Source organism: Bos indicus x Bos taurus, chromosome 2 (assembly GCF_003369695.1).
Source record: "Bos indicus x Bos taurus breed Angus x Brahman F1 hybrid chromosome 2, Bos_hybrid_MaternalHap_v2.0, whole genome shotgun sequence".
Taxonomy (NCBI): Eukaryota; Metazoa; Chordata; class Mammalia; order Artiodactyla; family Bovidae; genus Bos; species Bos indicus x Bos taurus.
In genome coordinates this window covers 75,935,376-75,954,689 of record NC_040077.1, presented here as the reverse complement: position 1 = coordinate 75,954,689, position 19,314 = coordinate 75,935,376, and the positions used below count along the sequence as shown (strand labels likewise).

At 39.8% G+C, this 19,314-nt stretch overlaps 1 protein-coding gene across 1 annotated transcript in view; it reads right to left on the bottom strand.

The window, feature by feature from the left end:
- The window catches only part of CNTNAP5 (contactin associated protein like 5), a 1,040,194-nt gene that overhangs the window by 892,972 nt on the left and 127,908 nt on the right, over positions 1-19,314 (bottom strand). The gene's annotated exons all lie outside the window — the stretch shown is intronic.

Below are 19,314 nucleotides of genomic sequence, written 5' to 3'. Positions count from 1 at the left end.
ACAAAGGATGAGATGGTTGGATCGTATCACCAACTCAATGGACATGAGTCTGAGCAAACTCTGAGAGATAGTGAAGGACAGGGAAGTCTGGTGTGCTGCAGTCCACGGGGTTGCAGAGTTGAACATGACTTAGCAACTGAACAACAGTAGGTAGCTACTCTTCATGTGGGCTCAGGCATTTTTTTTGTTGTTGTTTGAAAATAATTCTTTTGTGAGGAGAGGAAGTTAGAAAAACTAAAACTTAATTGACAAAAAGTACTCTTTTGATAATGTATTTATATGTTCCAACTCCAGTCTCCTACTACCACATCCTTCACTTCATTCAATAATTTGAATAAAAATACCCACCATTTACTGAACACTTATTATGTGTCAAGCTCAGTGCTGTGAACATTAAGTGCATTGCATGATTTAAGATTTACCTTGTGGTTTTTTAACAGAGTAAAATATGTGTAGAGAGAGGAGTAAAAAACTTGCCCAAGGTCATTTGAGTCAAAGTCACAGGACTATAGTCTGACTCCAGAGAGGTGAACTTGGCAATTCTCACTTGTCCACATATTCTGGAAGCATCTGCTATTTTGGGGAGTATAATTTCTCTTTATTTACTTGGTGCTCCTAGCTCTCTAAATCTTAAGACAAAATTAAGGATATGTTTTAAATATCAATTCACCATGAGGCATTTTCGAATCACCCTCCATCATCCGTTGAAACTGTAGATGGTTTTTGAAAGCATTTCCAAAACCTAATTATCAATATCTGTTCAGTGTTTTTCATATTTTAATTTGAGGGTGTCATAAGCCATGACATTATTAACTCTTTGTGACCAAGGGCAGTTGACATTGGTTTGTGTTTCTCCCTGCATCTTCAATGAGCACAGAAGTCTTCTTTCAAGATTTTTGCTTTCTTTGAATTATGGAAGTCTCTTCTAAGTCTGAAATGGTCCAAAAAAAGGTCAGTTTTCATTCCAATCCCAAAGAAAGGCAATGTCAAAGAATGCTCAAACTACCACATAATTGCACTCATCTCACAGGCTAGCAAAGTAATGCTCAAAATTCTCCAAGCCAGGCTTCAGCAATACATGAACTGTGAACTACCAGATGTTCAAAGTGTTTTAGAAAAGGCAGGGGAACCAGAGATCAAATTGCCAACATCCGCTGGATCATTGAAAAACCAAGAGAGTTCCAGAAAAACATCTATTTCTGCTTTATTAACTATGCCAGAACTTTTGACTGTGTGGATCAATAAACTGTGGAAAATTCTGAAAGAGATGGGAATACCAGATCACCTGACCCGCCTCTTGAGAAACCAATATGCAGGTCAGAGAGCAACAGTTAGAAATGGACATGGAACAACAGACTGGTTCCAAATAGGAAAAGGAGTACGTCCAAGGCTGTATATTGTCACCCTGCTTATTTAACTTCTATGCAGAGTACATCATGAGAAACGCTGGGCTGGAAGAAGCACAAGCTGGAATCAAGATTGCTAGGAGAAATATCAATAATCTCAGATATGCAGATAACACCACCCTTATGGCAGAAAGTGAAGAGGAACTAAAAAGCCTCTTGATGAAAGTGAAAGAGGAGAGTGAAAAAGTTGGCTTAATGCTCAACATTCAGAAAACTAAGATCATGGCATCTGGCCCCATCACTTCATGGGAAATAGATGGGGAAACAGTGTCAGCCTTTACTTTGCAGGGCTCCAAAATCACTGTAGATGGTAACTGTAGCCATGAAATTAAAAGACGCTTACTCCTTGGAAGGAAAGTTTTGACCAACTTAGATAGCATAAAAAGCAGAGACATTACTTTGCCAACAAAGGCCTGTCTAGTCAAGGCTATGGTTTTTCCTGTGGTCATGTATGGATGTGAGAGTTGGATTGTGAAGAAAGCTGAGTGCCGAAGAATTGATGCTTTTGACCTGTGATGTTGGAGAAGACTCTTGAGAGTCCCTTGGACTGCAAGGAGATCCAACCAGTCCATTCTAAAGGAGATCAGTCCTGGGTGTTCTTTGGAAGGAATGGTGCTAAAGATGAAACTCCAGTACTTTGGCCACGTCACGTGAAGAGTTGACTCATTGGAAAAGACTCTGATGCTGGGAGGGATTGGGGACAGGAGGAGAAGGGGACAACAGAGGATGAGATGGCTGGATGGCATCACCGACTTGATGGACATGAGTTTGGGTGAACTCAGGGAGTTGGTGATGGACAGAGAGGCCTGGTGTGCTGCAATTCATGGGGTCGCAAAGAGTTGGACGTGACTGATCGACTGAACTGACTAACTGAAAATGAACACATAAAGATGCCAGTGTATTGACACTCATATACTTAATACTTTTAAAGATTTATTGACATTTACTCAGGGAGGTGTGGTGTGCTGCGATTCATGGGGTCGCAAAGAGTTGGACACGACTGAGCGACTGAACTGAACTGAAATGAACTCCTGTTAATGGACTGCTTCCCAGATGGCACTAGTGGTAAAGAACCAGCCTGCCAATGCAGAAGAAGCAAGAGATGTAGGTTTGATTCCTGGTTCAGGAAGGTCCCCTGGAGGAGGAAATGACAACCCACTCCAGTGTTCTTCCTTCAAGAATTCCATGGACAGAGGAGCCTGGCGGGCTACAGTCTGGGGTCGAAAAGAGTCAGACATGACAGAGCAAGCAGTATGCACTTCTGTTAACACATCATTAAATAAATGTTGAGAGCTTGCTAAGCTCTAATGGTCCTCAGAGTATTCTTCCTGCAGTTCCTGTTAGCGCCAGTGTTTACATGGACCACGCTGAGCTGCCCACTTCTAACTTCTGTCCTCTCTGTTCTAGATGCTTGGATTCAACTTTTTTTATTTTTTCCAAATTTCAGACCCATCATCACCCTCAACTTAATCTTACCTAAAGTTCTTTCCTACTCGCCAGAGTAGACTATGAATTTGAAGTTTTACGGACTGCATTTTAATCTCAGCATTATTAATTAACTAGCTGAATGAATAGTAAACACATTTTTCTCTCTCTGACCTGTTTGTAAAATGAGAATTAGGATGTCTGCTTTGCAGGATTGTTATTAAGATAATTAGAAATAAATTGATGTATTAGACAGTTCAGGAAAGTTTTTATCATCTCATCCTTGATCCAAGAAACAGTGTCAACTTTTAGATTTTTTTGTGGTCTAAACCTCTTTTTCTTGTTGATTTTGCTGTTGTGCTGCATTTTATATATGTATATTTTCCCACTGCATTGTCTGTGGTTATTGCAGAGGATCTGTAAAGCCTTTATGAAATTGGCAGGGTATGGTATAAGCAAACAAATGAAGTCAAATAAATAAACAAAACCTTTTGGCCACAAAAAAAAAGTTATAAAATCTGTCCAACAATGATGATAATTTATAAATCCCAAAGAACCAACCAAGTGAGAAATGCAAAATTTAACACAGGGCCTACCTGTGCAGAAGCAATACTAATTGCAGTGATTTATGTCAACAGCTTACCATTTATACCTAATTACGATGCCTCAAAATTTCATTATGTATATCATTAGGTGTGTGTCAAATTAACTCTGTTGTAAGTTGTATTTGATTATGCCACTACTCTGTGCACCTGTATACTCAGTTTTTATAGTTTGTTGCTTATGTACCATGGTCAATTGCTTTCAATCTGAAAAAAAAAAAAAAAAAGCCTGTGGCAAGACAGCAAACACTGGGAGATGAGGAATAAATTACATGGCATCCACCATGCAGGAATTTGTTTTTGGGGGAAGAGAGGGACCCAGATGGTTCATTTGATGACCCAATGTTGACCTGCTCCTTCCCACTATAGCTTTGTGGTTTTTTTATTCCCATGGTGGGAATATCAATCTTCTTCTTTATTAGCTTAGGAAAGTCTAATATGGTGAAAAGAGAATGTTTGGGGGAATCAGTAGATGTGACTGAAAGCTCTGCCATTTCTCTTGTGTGTGATCTTGAGACAATCTCTTAACTGCTCATAATCTCAGCATCTTTAGATAGGAATTCTGATATCTACTTCATATGCAACTTGTGAGGATAAACAGTATCTGTGAAGAAGAGAAATATAGTCTAGTATTTGGGAAGCTCTAGAAAAGGAGCAGAATCTCTTGTCCTTCTCCAAATGTGTTTATCCTTCAGAAGAAATATCTGTCAAGTCTTTGGATACCCACAGAAAGAAGCACCAAATGCCTACCCTGGTGGAATGCTGTGATGAGTTATATTTGGCCATCTAACAGCTAAAAATCAGCAACTTATGTCCAGAATGGGACTATAATTATGAAGTGTGCCAGATATAAGTGAAATATCATCTCACAGCAGGGAAAAGAAAATAGCTATCACAGAGGCATCAACATTTGTTGAAAATGTTAACATGTCTGGTATCAATATGTAAATACTAGGCATTGTCTGTTACTTCATCAAGTCCTTCAATCACTTTATGGCATGAATAATGCTCTAAATAAGGTGCTTTGTGTTGTAATAGAAAAAGCCAAACTGATTGGTTTCAACCAACAGGGAAATTTGCCATCTAACACTCAGTGAGTCCAGAATGAATTCAGTGGCTCAACAATGTTACCAAGATCCCGTGTTTCTTTTCTGTATTTTCCTTTGACCATCTTCAGCATGTTATTTTCATTTTCATAGTTGACGGAATGAACATAGTTATGGCAGTATACAAAGGAAGAAAATATGCTATTTCTTGCCAAGAACCATAGCCTTTTAGGGAAAAGAATTTCTTCACTTTGTTAGAATTTCATCACATGCCAGAGGCTGTTCATGGTAGAGGTGACAGACCTCCATATTGACTCAGAATTTGAGGCTGCAGGGTGGGATCTGTCTCCCCATTTGCACACAGATGGGTGGAAGAGAGTGAATGCTTGAAAAAAATTCGAGTTCAAGCTGGAAGGAAAAAGGGATAGAAAAAGATTTTTGGAGAGATTACTAATTGTACCCCCCTATAGATCCCATTTGAAAATGAAAGTCAGTCAGTCATGTCTGACTCTTTGTTACCCCATAGACTATACAGTCCATGGAATTCTTCAGGCCAGAATCCTGGAGTGGCTAGCCTTTCTCTTCTCCAGGGGATCTTCCCAACTGAGGGATTGAACTCAGGTCTCCCACATTGCAGGCAGATTCTTTACCAGTTGAGCCACAAGGGATGCCCAAGAATACTGGAGTGGGTAGCCTACCCCTTCTCCAGGGGATCTTCCCCACCCAGGAATCGAACTGGGGTCTCCTGCATTGCAGGTGGATTCTTTACCAACTGAGAAATAGGGAAGTTCCCATGTAGCAAAGGAATAGATTCAGAGAAGTTACATAACTTATTCCAAATCATAAAAATGGTATTATCTATCTTTTGGTATTTATACCCTTCTTTCTTCTGAAAGAAATTGTATAATAGATTAGAATTATACCTGCAATTTAACAAGATTTAAAAAGAGGTAAGTGGGGAAACAGCAATAAAGGAATCATAAAGATGGAATAACTTGGAAGGAAAAATAAGTCAGGAAAATGAGAAAACAGAGGAGCTGAAATTTGCCTCTTGCTCTCCTGACTCTGAGAACCTGGCACAGCTGCCTTTCCACAGAGAAGCAGAGAAGCCAAGCCCCAAAGGCACAGGGACAGGTGTTAATGAATTTTTATACACAGCACTTCATTCATTCATTCAAAACACATTTCCTCCATGCACTCTAAGAGCCAGACCCTGGGAAGTTAAGACCCAAATTCTTCTCTTAGAAAGAACGCAGCTTTGGGAGACAGACCACAACCAGATTCCCAGAGCAATTTGTTAAACGCAGCAATGCACAGAGAAGCACTGAAATAGAGCCAGCATCTTCAAGGACTCTAAAAACCTTCCTCTGTTTTACACTTGAAAAACCTGAGCCCTGAAGGTTTTGGAACTAATGGGAAACAATTAAGGACAGACCCTTAAATACTAGTTAACACTTTTGCATGCTTATCACGTGCCAGGCTCTACTCCATGAGCTTTGCTGCTAAGTCGCTTCAGTCGTGTCCAACTCTGTACAACCCGATAGACGGCAGCCCACCCGGCTCCCCCGTCCCTGGGATTCTCCAGGCAACAACACTGGAGTGGTTTGCCATTTCCTTCTCCAATGCATGAAAGTGAAAAGTGAAAGTGAAGTTGCTCAGTGGTATCTGACCCTCAGCGACCCCATGAACTGCAGCCTTCCAGGCTCCTCCATTCATGGGATTTTCCAGGCGAAAGTCTTGGAGTGGGGTGCCATTGCCTTCTCCGAGCTTTACATATGTATCAGATCGGTCAGTCTTCACTATAACCCCACAAAGTAAGTCTTCTTAAAATCCCATTTGTAGCTAAGGCACAGAGATAATAAAAGACTTTCCTGGATCACATGACTAGGTGCATGATGGATCTTGGGTTTAACCCAGACCTTCTAGGTCTATTAACCCTTAACAATTAGACAAAATGTTCACATTCACTGGATTCTCACTCTGGGACTGGCACAGACATTAGTTCCTATCATTACTATACTTGTTTGGCTGATAATCTTCTTTCATTTCACAGTGGCATCAAACAAGGCTTGGGAATCAAATATCACTAGAATCATTATGATGATCAGTGGTGTACCTGTGGGTACAGTGCTGTCTCTCTGATACAGGTTTTTCCTCTTGTTCTTAAGTCATCTTGACTGTATCTCCCACTGCCTCATCCTTGGCCCTGGCAGTATATCAAACTCTCTCCTAACAGTTGTTTCAGACTTGATTGTGAGAGTCAAAGCCTTAATCCTATTTCCAGATCAAGATCACTGATTGCAGCCATCAGCCAATTCTATTTGTGTTTTCTGAGATTATGCTACATTCACTGGCCTATATGTGTTTTTGGAGATCATGTTACATTCACTGGCACAAAATCACTTTTACCCCAAACTTTCTTTTAGAGGCACTCTGCAAAGCCCACTGGAGTTCTATTTTGTGTTGGAGCAGAGACAGCCAGGCATGCTGACTGTCTGTAGAACAGGAAAGACTCACTGCATCTTATTCCATCAAATTTGTCCAGAAGAGATCCACCTGCTTGCCCTCTACATTTGTAGCAGATCTGGTCACTGAGCTCAGAATTGCTTTCCCTGGAGTACCACAGCAACTAAATCTTTTTCTCTCAAAAGCAAACATATTGATTTTATTTTGTTTTTGAGTTCATGAATTCTGTGGCTCAGTACTTATCGAAAGGACAGGTGACAAACCTCAATCTAAACATTCATGTTATGCATACTAAAAAGATTTCTGCATTGCCCTAAAAGCAATGTAAGAACTAAGGTGTTCAAACAAATTAGCCAAAAGAGAAAAATAAACATGGTTAGAAGAGGCAAATTCTGGGAGATGGGAAAGAAAAAGTGGAGGCCCTGTTTTTCTTTAATAAGACAATTCAAGTGAATATACTTTAAGTGAACCCATCACTGATAACTTTTACACACACACATACACATACACACACTTCATTTAACACATGGTCCTCTTTATATTTCCACATGCAAACATGGACCTTGGGTTCAACTGAAAATTCTGCAGGATAAAAGTGAATTGGCATACTCAAATATGATTAGAGCAGGTTGAATAGCAGTTGTTGAAAGAGCTAAGTGTGTTTGGAGTGTGAAAAATGAAGGTCAAGTTAGGGCATTATGACTGCCTTTGAATATCTAACGGGCAGTCATGTAGAAAATGGAATAGACTCATTTTGCTTTATTCTAGAAGTGCAGAGGGTGGATGACTGATGGAAGGTACAGAGGCAAATTTTGGCTCAATATAAGGACAAAACATTGGAATAATTAGTGCTGTCGAGAAAGGGAATGCTTTGTTTTTGAGAATAGCAAAGTCCCTCCCAAGAAGGATTTCAAAAAGAGGTTATATGGCCATCTGTCAGGAATTTGGTAGAAATAATTCATACATTAGTTGAGCAAGAGCAGTGGTTCTCTGTCCTCGCTATTAAACATTCTGACTTTGATTTAATTGGTCTGCATTAGGGCTTGGATGTAACGGTATTTAAAAGCTTCCCATCTGATTCGAATGTGCAACCAGAGAAGGAACCACACAGTGCTAGAGGGTGCATTCATCCTATAGGTCATTCATTTGACAGATATTTATGGAGACAATACTGTCTGCTTTGAGCTAGGGAAAGTACAGCAGATGCTAGTGATACCCACCCATATGTCCTTAACTTTAACACTTCCACACATTAGAATTCTCCCTGCAAGGAACTTCCCTGTTAGTCCAGTGGCTAAGACTCCAAGCTCCCAGGGTGAAGGGCTGAGTTTGATCCCTGGTCAGGGAACTAGATCCCATGTGCCACAACTGAGATGCGGTGCAGCCAAACAAAATATTTAAATAAGTAAATATTTTAAAAAATGTATTTCCCCTATATCCCTCTTCCTTTTCTTCATCTGAAGACATTCTCTCCCCACAGGAGGCCTCTTTGCCCATCACACAGAAGGATGAAAGTACCAGAGACTTACTGCTCCTTGCAAGCATCCCTCAGCCCAGCACTGATGAACCTACTCACCCCACTGGGTTGTGTTCTACACTGGCCCCCATAAATTCTTCCAGTGGAATTTAGTTCCTAATTCCCCTCTCCCGACCTCCTTTAGTGGATAACACATTATGTGATGCTCTCTCTTCCCTGACTGGCTTCCAGGCCTCTGATGCTCCTCCCTTTATTTTCCAGACAAACTACTTGCAGGTGAATATTTGTCTCCAGGTCCACCCTGGGTGGATCTGAATTAAGCTGATAGACAATTACTAAGCTCTTTCCATCTTGGGGAAGACAATACTATAAAAGTAAAGCCAACAAATAAGCAAAACTTGAAACTAAGGAGGGCATATCCCCAATATTCAGTTGAGATGGAAGGTTAGTGAGTTCATCTTTCCTCCCTTAATCCTCAGTTCCCAGAGAGCCACATTAGGACCTGAATCTGGCATGAGCCTCTGCCAGGGGTCACACTTTAAACCAGTATTCTGTGTCCTCTCTAAATGATAGCAACTACCATTTTAAAATATCTATTAAGTAGCATTATTGTGCATGGGTCATTTCATAATTCATAGCTATTTATTTTTCTAGTTTTCTACTTTTTCCCTAATTTTTGGATTAGTGGCATCATCCTTTCTCCATTTTTCAAAAAATCAGTGAGCAAAATGAATTATTTAACTCTTGTCATTATGTTATAAAGGGTTAAGTGTTTATAAACCATACTATCAATAATCCTAACCTCAACTGCTACCCCTAGCTGGAGGGTAGTATTAGCTTGACTAATCACTCCTAAAATATTTTAAGCAGAACCAACCCCAAGGATAGTCTAGATGACCTTGATTCCAGAATTCTGTACAGAGTGTCACCAAGAGTTTCCATAGCAACCAAAGTTGATGAATGAGGATGGTTTTCATTGGCCTGTCTCTGAGTTACAACTTTTCTTTTCATAGAAAACTAGAGGAGAAATGTGATTACCAAGCACAGGGCTGTATAGTATCACAGAATACTATAACTAACTATTTTCTTCAAAATTGAAATTTACACTCTGGCTTGATATTCTCTTTAAGATCCCTCAGCCCTGACCTGTTTCTCTCCAAAACCCTGACTTGCTCATGATGTCGCCTTGCTTGGAATGCCCTTCATTTCCCTCTCTAGTTTCTGGATACTCTCCAGCCACCCATCCCCTGCCTGCTGCATTCTGCCTTCTGCCTCCACAAAACCTGCTCTGCAAATCCTCATTAACCAATATTAACTTTGAATACTATAAATAATATACCACCTTTAATTTCACCTGGTATGTAATAATTACATTATTGTGCATAAGTGGAATGGATAAGAACAAATGTGACATCCAGAGGCAGGTCTGTAATTCCAGCTCTGCTGCTTTTTACTCTTGAAGGTCTTAGGCCATTTGCTTCACCTGCCAGAGTCTCAACTTTCTGTCTATAAAATCTGGAGAATAATAGAACCTACTCTACCACCTAGATTTATGTAAGGGATTCAATGGAATAATGGATCCAATATGCTTAGCACAGTGCCTAGCAGGTAGTATGTATTCAGGAAAAAAAAAATCAAGTTTTATTTTTATGTTTCTTCATGAAGGGACCATTCACCTAATGATCATGGACGGGTAGACATGCCTTGTTTTTACAACTCTCCTGTATGTTCACTGGTAGACAAAAGCTAGAGCTCACCCAGCAAATCAACATATCTCTCTCAAGGCTCTGCATCCTTATCTATAAAACACTTTGGTCACAGTTCACTGTGAACTCTACTTCACAGTTTTGGTCGAGTTTAAGTGAATGAACCACCACACAGGAAAAACACCTGCCATTATGCTTTTAGTGGATGCCAGATAAGTTTGTTTTCTTTCTTCCACTTACCTGCCCTTTAAGAAGTTTCAGTTTTCTTAATAAGTGTCTGATGCTTACCAGATAATTAATGCATTATTATATGACTAAGGACACATGTACCTTTGGGTCAAACACATGCAGTATATGTCCAGGATAAACTACTGACTGCTATTCTTTTTCTTAAATAATTGAAGTATACTTGATTTATAATGTTGTGTTAATTTCTGCCTCACAGAAAAGTGATTCAAGTATATACACACGTGTGTGTGTGTGTGTGTGTGTGTGTGTGTGTATATATATATCCTTTTTCTTATTCTTTTCCTTTATGTTTTATCACAGGATATTGACTATAGTTCCCTTTGCTATACAGTAGAACCTTGTTGTTTATCTATTCTATACATAATATTTTCATCTATTAATCCCAACTCCCTATCCATCACTCTCCCCAACCTCTGTCTCCTGGAAACCACAAGTCTTATTCTCTGTGCCTGTGAGACTGTTTCATAGATAAGTTCATTTATGTCATATTTTAGATTCAACACAAATGTAATCTTATGATATTTGCCTTTCTCTTTCCAATTTACTTCATTTAGTATGATAATCTCTAAGTACATCCATGTTGCTGCAAATGGCATTATTTACTCCTTTTTTAAGACTAAGTAGCATTCCATAGTATATTTGTACCACATCTTCTTTATCCATTCATCTGTAAATGGACATTTAGGTTGCTTCCATGTCTTGACTATCATATATAATGCTGCTATGAACATAGGGGTGCATGTATCTTTTTAAGTTATAGTTTACTCTGTATATATGCCAAGGAATGGCATTGCTGGATCATATGGCAACTCTATTTGTAGTTTTATGAGGAATCTCCAAACTATTTTCCTTAGTGGCTGCACCAGCTTACATTCCCATAATCTAATTATGCTTGTTCTTTCTCGATTCTTGGGTCTGAGATCTTTGCCAACCTCAGCAAAATGACGCTGCTGTTGCTGTTCAGTTTCTAAGTCAGGTCTGACTCTCAAACCCCATAGACTGTAGCCTGCCAGGCTCCTCTGTCCATAGGATTTCCCAGGCAAGAATATTGGAGTAGATTGTCATTTTTTTCTCCAGGGTATCTTTCCAACCCAGGGATTGAACCCACATCCCCTTGCTTGGCAGACAGATTCTTTATCACTAAGCTGCCTGGCAGAAGGATAAACAAGGATTATTAAGGCTGAGGAGACAAGGGTTCATTATCATCTCCATGGGAAAACTTCACAGAGCTAGTTCCTTTGTTATCTTTCACATAAGCGGTCTTGAAATAGATATATATGTTTAAATGACTTCATCTTGGCAATCCACTTAAGTGCCCAAGGCCAGTGAGTTAAGACATTTAATTGAAATTCATATGACAACGACAACAGAGGAGAACATTTTTAAAGTGTTGAAACATAGACTTAATTAGTAGCCCATTAGGAGGCCCAATTAAGGAAGAACATCTTTGCAAGGCGATGTCTAAAATCTCACATCCAGCAAGTGGCAGAGTAGATTTTTAAATGTGGTTCATCACACGCCCAAGTCCTTCTCGCAAGGTTAGCATTACCACCAAGTCCTGAAAGAAAGCTCAAGCGGATGGTCAGAGAAGGAACAGTCATCCTGCAGGCAGAGCAGGATGAATCTGAAGGACACGGGAGAGAATGTGTTTCTGTCTGTCCTCTGTTTGCAAATCTTCCATGGCGTGGGATTGCTTTTATGAGACAGCCCAAATTCCTAATACCAGCCCCAAGTCTTCTTATCACAAACTCCAGACCAATTCACTCCCTGTAATGAACTGCTCTCCCTGTGTATTCAATGATCTAGCTATCTTGAATTTTTTTCCATGGCAGGCTGTCTCTCCCATGGGCTCTGGTCATGTGCTCTCTCTACATCCTAGAACCCTCTTTTCTCTGCCGCAGTATGGGATCTTAGGTACAGCATCACATCCTACACTAAATTGGCCCTTAACTTAGGACTCCTCGTGTGCCGCCTGCCCTCGAGACACTTCCCACATTCTGAGTTTATTACATGTGCATTCCTAGCACAAAGCTTAATGCATGGGCAAGGAGTAGGTATTAAATAGGCACACCCTTTTTATTATTAATTTCCCTTAAATTTAGCTATTTGGCTGTGCCAAGTCTTAACTGCAGGATGTGTGATCTTCATTGCAGTGTGCAGGGTCTTTTATTTGCAGAATGCTAGATCTAACTCCCGATCAGTGATTGAACCTGGTCCCTCTGCACTGGGTGTGTGGAATCTTAACCACTGAACCAACAGGGAAATCCTGAGGCATACTCTTAAAATAACTGTACAGATTTGGGTGTGTCAATAAAAATAACTGAGAGCCCTTCAGAACAGGGGTGGGGATCCTGAGCAATAAATACCCCAAGTCTCTAACCCAGCATCTCTAGATTATATGTTCCTATTATCCTTATCAATGGCCATTTGCAAGTTACCAGCAGAGCCCCTGGCTTGTAGTTATAACTTTTATTGGGTAAGGGAATTAATGGCTGCACACAATGAATAAACAAGCTGAGGTACTTGCATCTTAGGCATGTTTAAAACCGTGTGTCTCTGCATTTCAAGTCTCAGTTTGTTTAGCACATTGACAAATATAATAGGTATTAAAATTTTTATATATTTAGGTATAACAGCAGACATATACTTTCCAGTTTCCAGTTCTGTTCCTTTAAAATCAGAAATACATTTCACAGGGCCTTGTAAAAAAAAAAAATGTTTTGTTTGGGAATTAAATCCTTTACTTTCCATAGTATCTTTTTGTTTTTGGCCTTGCCACGTGGCTTATGGGGTCTTTCTTAGTTCCCCTACCAGGGATTGAGCCACAGCCTTCAGCAGTGAAAGTGCAGACTCCTAACCACTAGACCACCAGGGAAGTCCCACTATAGTGTTTGTTTTAAGTAGACAGAATTGAGGACTTTTTCTTCTGCTTCACCATTTCCAAGATGTTTTGGAGTGATGCAGAGGATGTAAGAGAGACAGAAGCTTAGATTTTCAACTGCCAGGAGAGAGGTAGTTGAACAGCAGCTAAAGTCAAAACTCAGGATCATCACCAGCAGGAGTGGTCCAGGAAGTTAAGAAGTTGGTCCTCACAAGTGCCAAGGGGACTGTTCTGGCAGAAACAAAACACTCTCAGGTAGCCTGGCCAGATGTGAGCTGTCTCATGCTTCTTGGCTCCGTAGAAACTGCAGGGTTTTACTTTACAGCCAGCGCTGTCAGAGGAGAAGGAGAGCCTGCAGCCTCAATGGCATTATTTCTCCCCTGCATTCTCCCTGTTCATTTTATGCCTGCTCCCAGAACTCATGATGGCCCTTGAAAAGGGTATTTTTTTTGTTTTTGTTTTCCTTTTGTTCAAAGAAGATTTTTTTTTTTTTAAGCTAAGGAGAAGTAATGTAGAAAATCAGGCTATTTGCCCTGGTTACACATCCTAAAGAGCTCTGAATCCAGATAATGCAACTGTGAAGCTGGCTTGTTTGTGATATTAACCTCCATTTTCAATGCCTTGGGAATAAGCTTGATTCTTTATAGGCTCCTCTGCTCTGTAACAGGCACGACCTTGGATCACACGTAGCAAACTACTATTTCCTCTCCTTCTTGCATCAAGGTTTAGTGTCTGAACATTCACATTTTCTCCTTGCTCACTTATCAAAATAAAATATCATATAAAGGACCCCAAATAATGTCATGACTAGAAGAATGGTATACTGGAGTGGGTGGAGTAGGACTTATGGCAAGACTGACTGGAGAAGGGTTAGATGATCTGGTTGGAAATAAAAATGAATTTAATGGAACGCTCACAGCCATGATGGGTCCCAAGTAAACAAGTACTGTATACAATTAACCTGTATGCAAGTCAAGAAGCAACAATTAGAACTGGACATGGAATGACAGACTGATTCCAAATCGGGAAAGGAGTACATTAAGGCTATCTATTGTCAACCTGTTTATTTAACTTATATTCAGAGTACATCATGAGAAATGCTGGACTGGATGAAGCACAAGCTGGAATCAAGATTGCCGGGAGAAATATGAATAACCTTAGATATGCAGATGACACCACCCTTATGGCAGAAAGTGAAGAGGAACTAAAAGCCTCTTGAGGAAAGTGAAAGAGGAGAGTGGAAAAGTTGGCTTAAAAGTCAACATTCAGAAAACTCAGATCATGGCATCTGGTCCCATCACTTCATGGCAAATAGATGGGGAAACAATGGAAACAGTGACATAATTTATTTTGGGAGCCTCCAAAATCACTGCAGATGGTGACTGCAGCCATGAAATTAAAAGACGCTTACTCCTTGGAAGAAAAGTTATGGCCAACCTAGACAGCATATTAAAAAGCAGAGACATTACTTTGCCAACAAAGATCCGTCTAGTCAAAGCTTTGCCTTTTTCCAGGAGTCGTGTAGGGATGTGAGAATTGAACTATAAAGAAAGCTGAGTGCAGAGGAATTGATGCTTTTGAACTGTGGTGTTGGAGAAGACTCTTGAGAGTCCCTTGGACAGCAAGGAAGTCCAACCAGTCCATCCTAAAGGAAATCAGTCCTGAATATTCATTGGAAGGACTGATGATGAAGCTGAAAGTCTAATACTTTGGCCATCTGATGTGAAGAACTGATTCATTTGAAAAGACCCTGATGCTGGGAAAGATTGAAGGCAGGAGGAGAAGGGGATGACAGAGGAGAAGATGGTTGGAGGGGATCGTCGACTCAAAGGACCTGAGTTTGAGTAAACTCCAGGAGCTGGTGATGGACAGGGAGGCCTGGCATGCTGCAGTCCTTGGGGTCACAAAGAGTCGGACACAACTAAGCAACTGAACTGAACTGAACTTATACAATTAACCTGGAGTCCAAAAAAGTAGAAAAGCATATTTGCCCTGAATTTTATAGGAATTCAGAGTGTTTAAGGGCAATTGTGGCAATATTCTTGACTCCCATATATATATATATATAGAATTGGAGATATAATAAAATACAGTTACAATTCCATGTATACATAATTCCATTTATGTGTGTTTGTATGTTGCTTCTGAAAGTTTTATATATATATATGTACACATACATAAATATTATATATATGATGTCTACTGTTTTATAGGCACAGTTTAAGGACCTGAGAATACAGCACAGAACAAAAACAAGTCTTTGCCTCATGGCAGTGTGACTTTTCCATGGTAAAGTATTTTTTTAATTAGCTTTTGGAATATGTAAGCCAAAACAAATTGAGAATATTTGAAAGCATTCAGTGTAGCTTAGAACATGAAGCAGTTCACCTGGGAGACTCCAGAGTGGGGCAAAGAGTGAGCAGTAAATGTGGATGAGCATGCAGCCAGGCATCTTCATTTATTCAAATATTTCCTCAACTCATACTTAATGAATTCCTTACATATACCAGCATCAGGTTCACAATACAAAGTGTGGATTTTATTCATCTCTCAAGTGTATCCATGTCAGTGCATTGCCTTTGAAATAGTTGCTGTTTAAGATGGCCATCAGAATACCCAGCTGTCTCAGTGGTATTATTGCTGGAAAAATCCTATGGACTGAGGAGCCTTGGCGGGGTCTGTGGGCTCACAAAGAGTCAGACATGACTGAATGAGCATGCACACAAGATGGCTATCAGGAGATTATGCAAAATATTTGTGCCTTTATGGACTAGCATTTTCTTACAGTGGAGGAACATTCAGGAGTAAGCTACCCTAAGTCTCATTGCAGAGCAGGAATCCCCTCTGGTAGGAAAGCCTGGGCCATTTGGATTTCTGGTGATAGCTCATCAGCACAGGCAGTAAGGAACCCACACCATCCACTAACATCTGAACTGTTCCAAGTCCATCTTTGAGCTGCATTGTTATCAGAATGCACGTGGAGCAAAAGGGGAACACCATGATGACAATAAATATGAAAGGTTATCTGAGATTGCAGAGTATCACAAAATCTTACAGCCCCTTGTTTGTGTTTCTGAAATCCAAAAAGGCTTGAAATTAAACAACTATTCCCTGCAACATATTTAGTGGAGAAACCAAACCTGAACTGATGTGGGCTAATAGAGTCCGGGAGGAGAAGAGGGCAACAGAGGATGAGATGGTTGGATGGCATCGCTGATTCGATGGACATAAATTTGAGGAAACTCCAGGAGCTAGTGAAGGACAGGGAAGCCTGGCATGTTGCAGTCCATGGTGTCGCAAAGAGTTTGACACAACTTAGCGACTGAACAAAAAAAACAAATATATTCTTGATAGATACCACTTTGTGTGAATATTCCTATGTTGCCCTGCAACAATAGCAATGCCTTTGATAAAGAGTACTGCCTTGGGCCCCATTGAAGTATTAGTTAACAATACATGCATGTAATTTCTTCTCTAAATTTTGAAAAATTCTGAAAACAAACCTGGCCCCAAGATTTCAAATAAGGGACTGTTTTGATTAAGGCTGTCACCTCTTCTGTGACTTTGTTCAAAGGCTACCCTGTCAATGATGAGCTCTCCTCTGCTCATCTTATTTAAAATTGCAACTCACCCTTTGCCTGTAAGCTCTGTATCCTATACAGTTTTTTTTTTCCTTTTTTTAATGTCATCTTCTAATTAGAGTATCAGCTGGCACAGAGAAATCATTATAAACTGTTTGTTAAATGAAGAGATGTCATGTCATTTATTTGGCATGTTTATTGCTTATTATCAAACTTGTGTCTCTCCAACCTCCCACCCACACAAATGTGAGCTCCACAAGGTAGAGACTGGTGTATTTTAGCCTCTTAGAATAGTGGCTATAAGAGGAACTCAACATGGCACACTAAATGAAAAGATACATTAAGTTTATCATTTTTACTAATAAATCTTAATTTTTATTACTCAAATACATTTATTTTTAAATATTATGACTAAAACAAAGAAAACAAAATCATCCATAAGTGTATGATTCAAGATGCCTACTAATAACAATTTGATATAGTTTTCATTATTTATTCTTAATGTACTTATTTAAAGTCACAAACATCTCACAGCTTGTAAAATATTCTTTGCAAGTGACAAGTTTGACAGCTTCCCAAGATGGATACAACATAAATTCTCTGAGTGTTCTTCTAATGTCAAAGTTTGTTTTCAAATATTGACTTTCATAATTCTGAGATGAACATCAAAATCTGTGCCCTTGGCTCTTTATCTAAAGTAAATTTTTAGAAGAGGAACTCCTGGGTGAAATGGCTGGAGTGTTCAGGTCCTTAGCACTGAAAGAAGTTGAATTTGATTTGAAAAATTTCTAATATACTTGTGTCCTACCTCTTGGTTAGGAAGCATCAGGAGAGGACGTGTGTGTGTGTGTGCACTCACGCATGTGTGTAGGTTGCATTTTAGAACAAAACAGTGGTGTGAATGATTTGGGCACATTAGGCATCTGGACATTAGCAGCTAGGATCTGAACTGAAGTGGCAGCTTCTGGAAAGTACATCTGCCTTGGTGTCAAGAGAGCTGGCACCAGCTTCCTGACTTCAAATACCTGGCTCTTCCTCTCTGCGCCTTGTTGTTCTTTTCTCATTGTTAATGAAATAGCAGCCTCTGTCTCACCTGCTTTAACTGAGCCATTCTGAGGATAAAATGAAATACTGCTCATTAATTTTTTTTTAATTGCATAATTCAACATACTAGCAGTGACAATTTTTGTCAGCTGCCTGCTATTTATAGTTGTTATCAATATTTATCATATTTCAATTCTTCCCATGAAATTCAAAGCTCAAAATCCCACTACAGATACTTGAAAACATCAATTCCTTACTGTGATTAATGACAGTGATTGGGCACAGAATTCTCAAATATCTCTATTCAGCAATACCAAGTCCAATAAGAAGCCAAAGGAAGTAGATATAGACCAGAGTCTCCTTTGCCACTCTCTGAAACACCCTGTATGTGAGCATATTGAAGTTTTCTCAGGTGACAAATACAGGATCTCTAGGTGTCAGTACCGAGGCCCCATTCACCTTGCAGAGAGGAGGTGAAAGTCGTCTGAAGAAGGCTACACCAACACAGGTGAGTTCTCAAAGCAAATTGTACCACTGCTTTGTCCAGGGCTGGGCCTGCTCTAGGAGAGTATATCAACTTCTCTTTAACATCTTTCAAATGGGAATAGTTATTTGTTCAGTAGCCTGAGGGTGATCGGATGGCATTTTGGAGATTTTTTTTCAGCTTAGACCTCTGTGTGTGTCTGTGTATGCATACTCACGGGTGAGTGTTGTAGTTCTGGAAACAGGGAGATTTCTATCAAATACCTTATTCAGCACTGTTTATCCTTATTATAAAGATACTAGAATTTATTTCTTTAAAAAGTATTTTTATTTATTTATTTGGCTGCACCATGTCTTAGCTATGGCACCTGGGATCTTTAGTTATGGCATATGAATTCTTTAGTTGCAGCACATGGAATCGAATTCCCCAATCAGGGTCAAACTCGGGCCTGCTGCATTGGGAGCTCAGACTCTTTTCCACTGGACCACCAGAGAAGTCCCAGAATTTCTTGATTAAAAATAAAAATGATGGCCTTTGCTTAGGAGTAGCTCATAGTCTTATAGCAGAAAAAGTAAAACAAGTGAATGGACAATTACCATAGAGGTTTATTTCTATGAAGAAATAAAGTCTGAACAGTTGTAGGATTGAAGTGTAAGAAAATATGTCCTTGTCTATATTGTCTCAAATATAATAAACAGCATCAACGGCATCTTGGAAGGAAGAGGCAAGAAGTATTCTAGGGAGGAACAGTTCTCTATGCAAAAGCTGATGGCAGTGGGTGGAGCATAACTCCTTGTAGAATCATGAGTTATTCAAGAAGGCTGATACAGAGCTGAGTGTGTATAAGCGAGAATGATACAGTGTGAGAAGGAGAGACAGACAGAGACTGGAGGGTTAGCAACTGGAGAGGCTCAGATCATGTGGGCTCCTCTACACCTTCTTAAGAG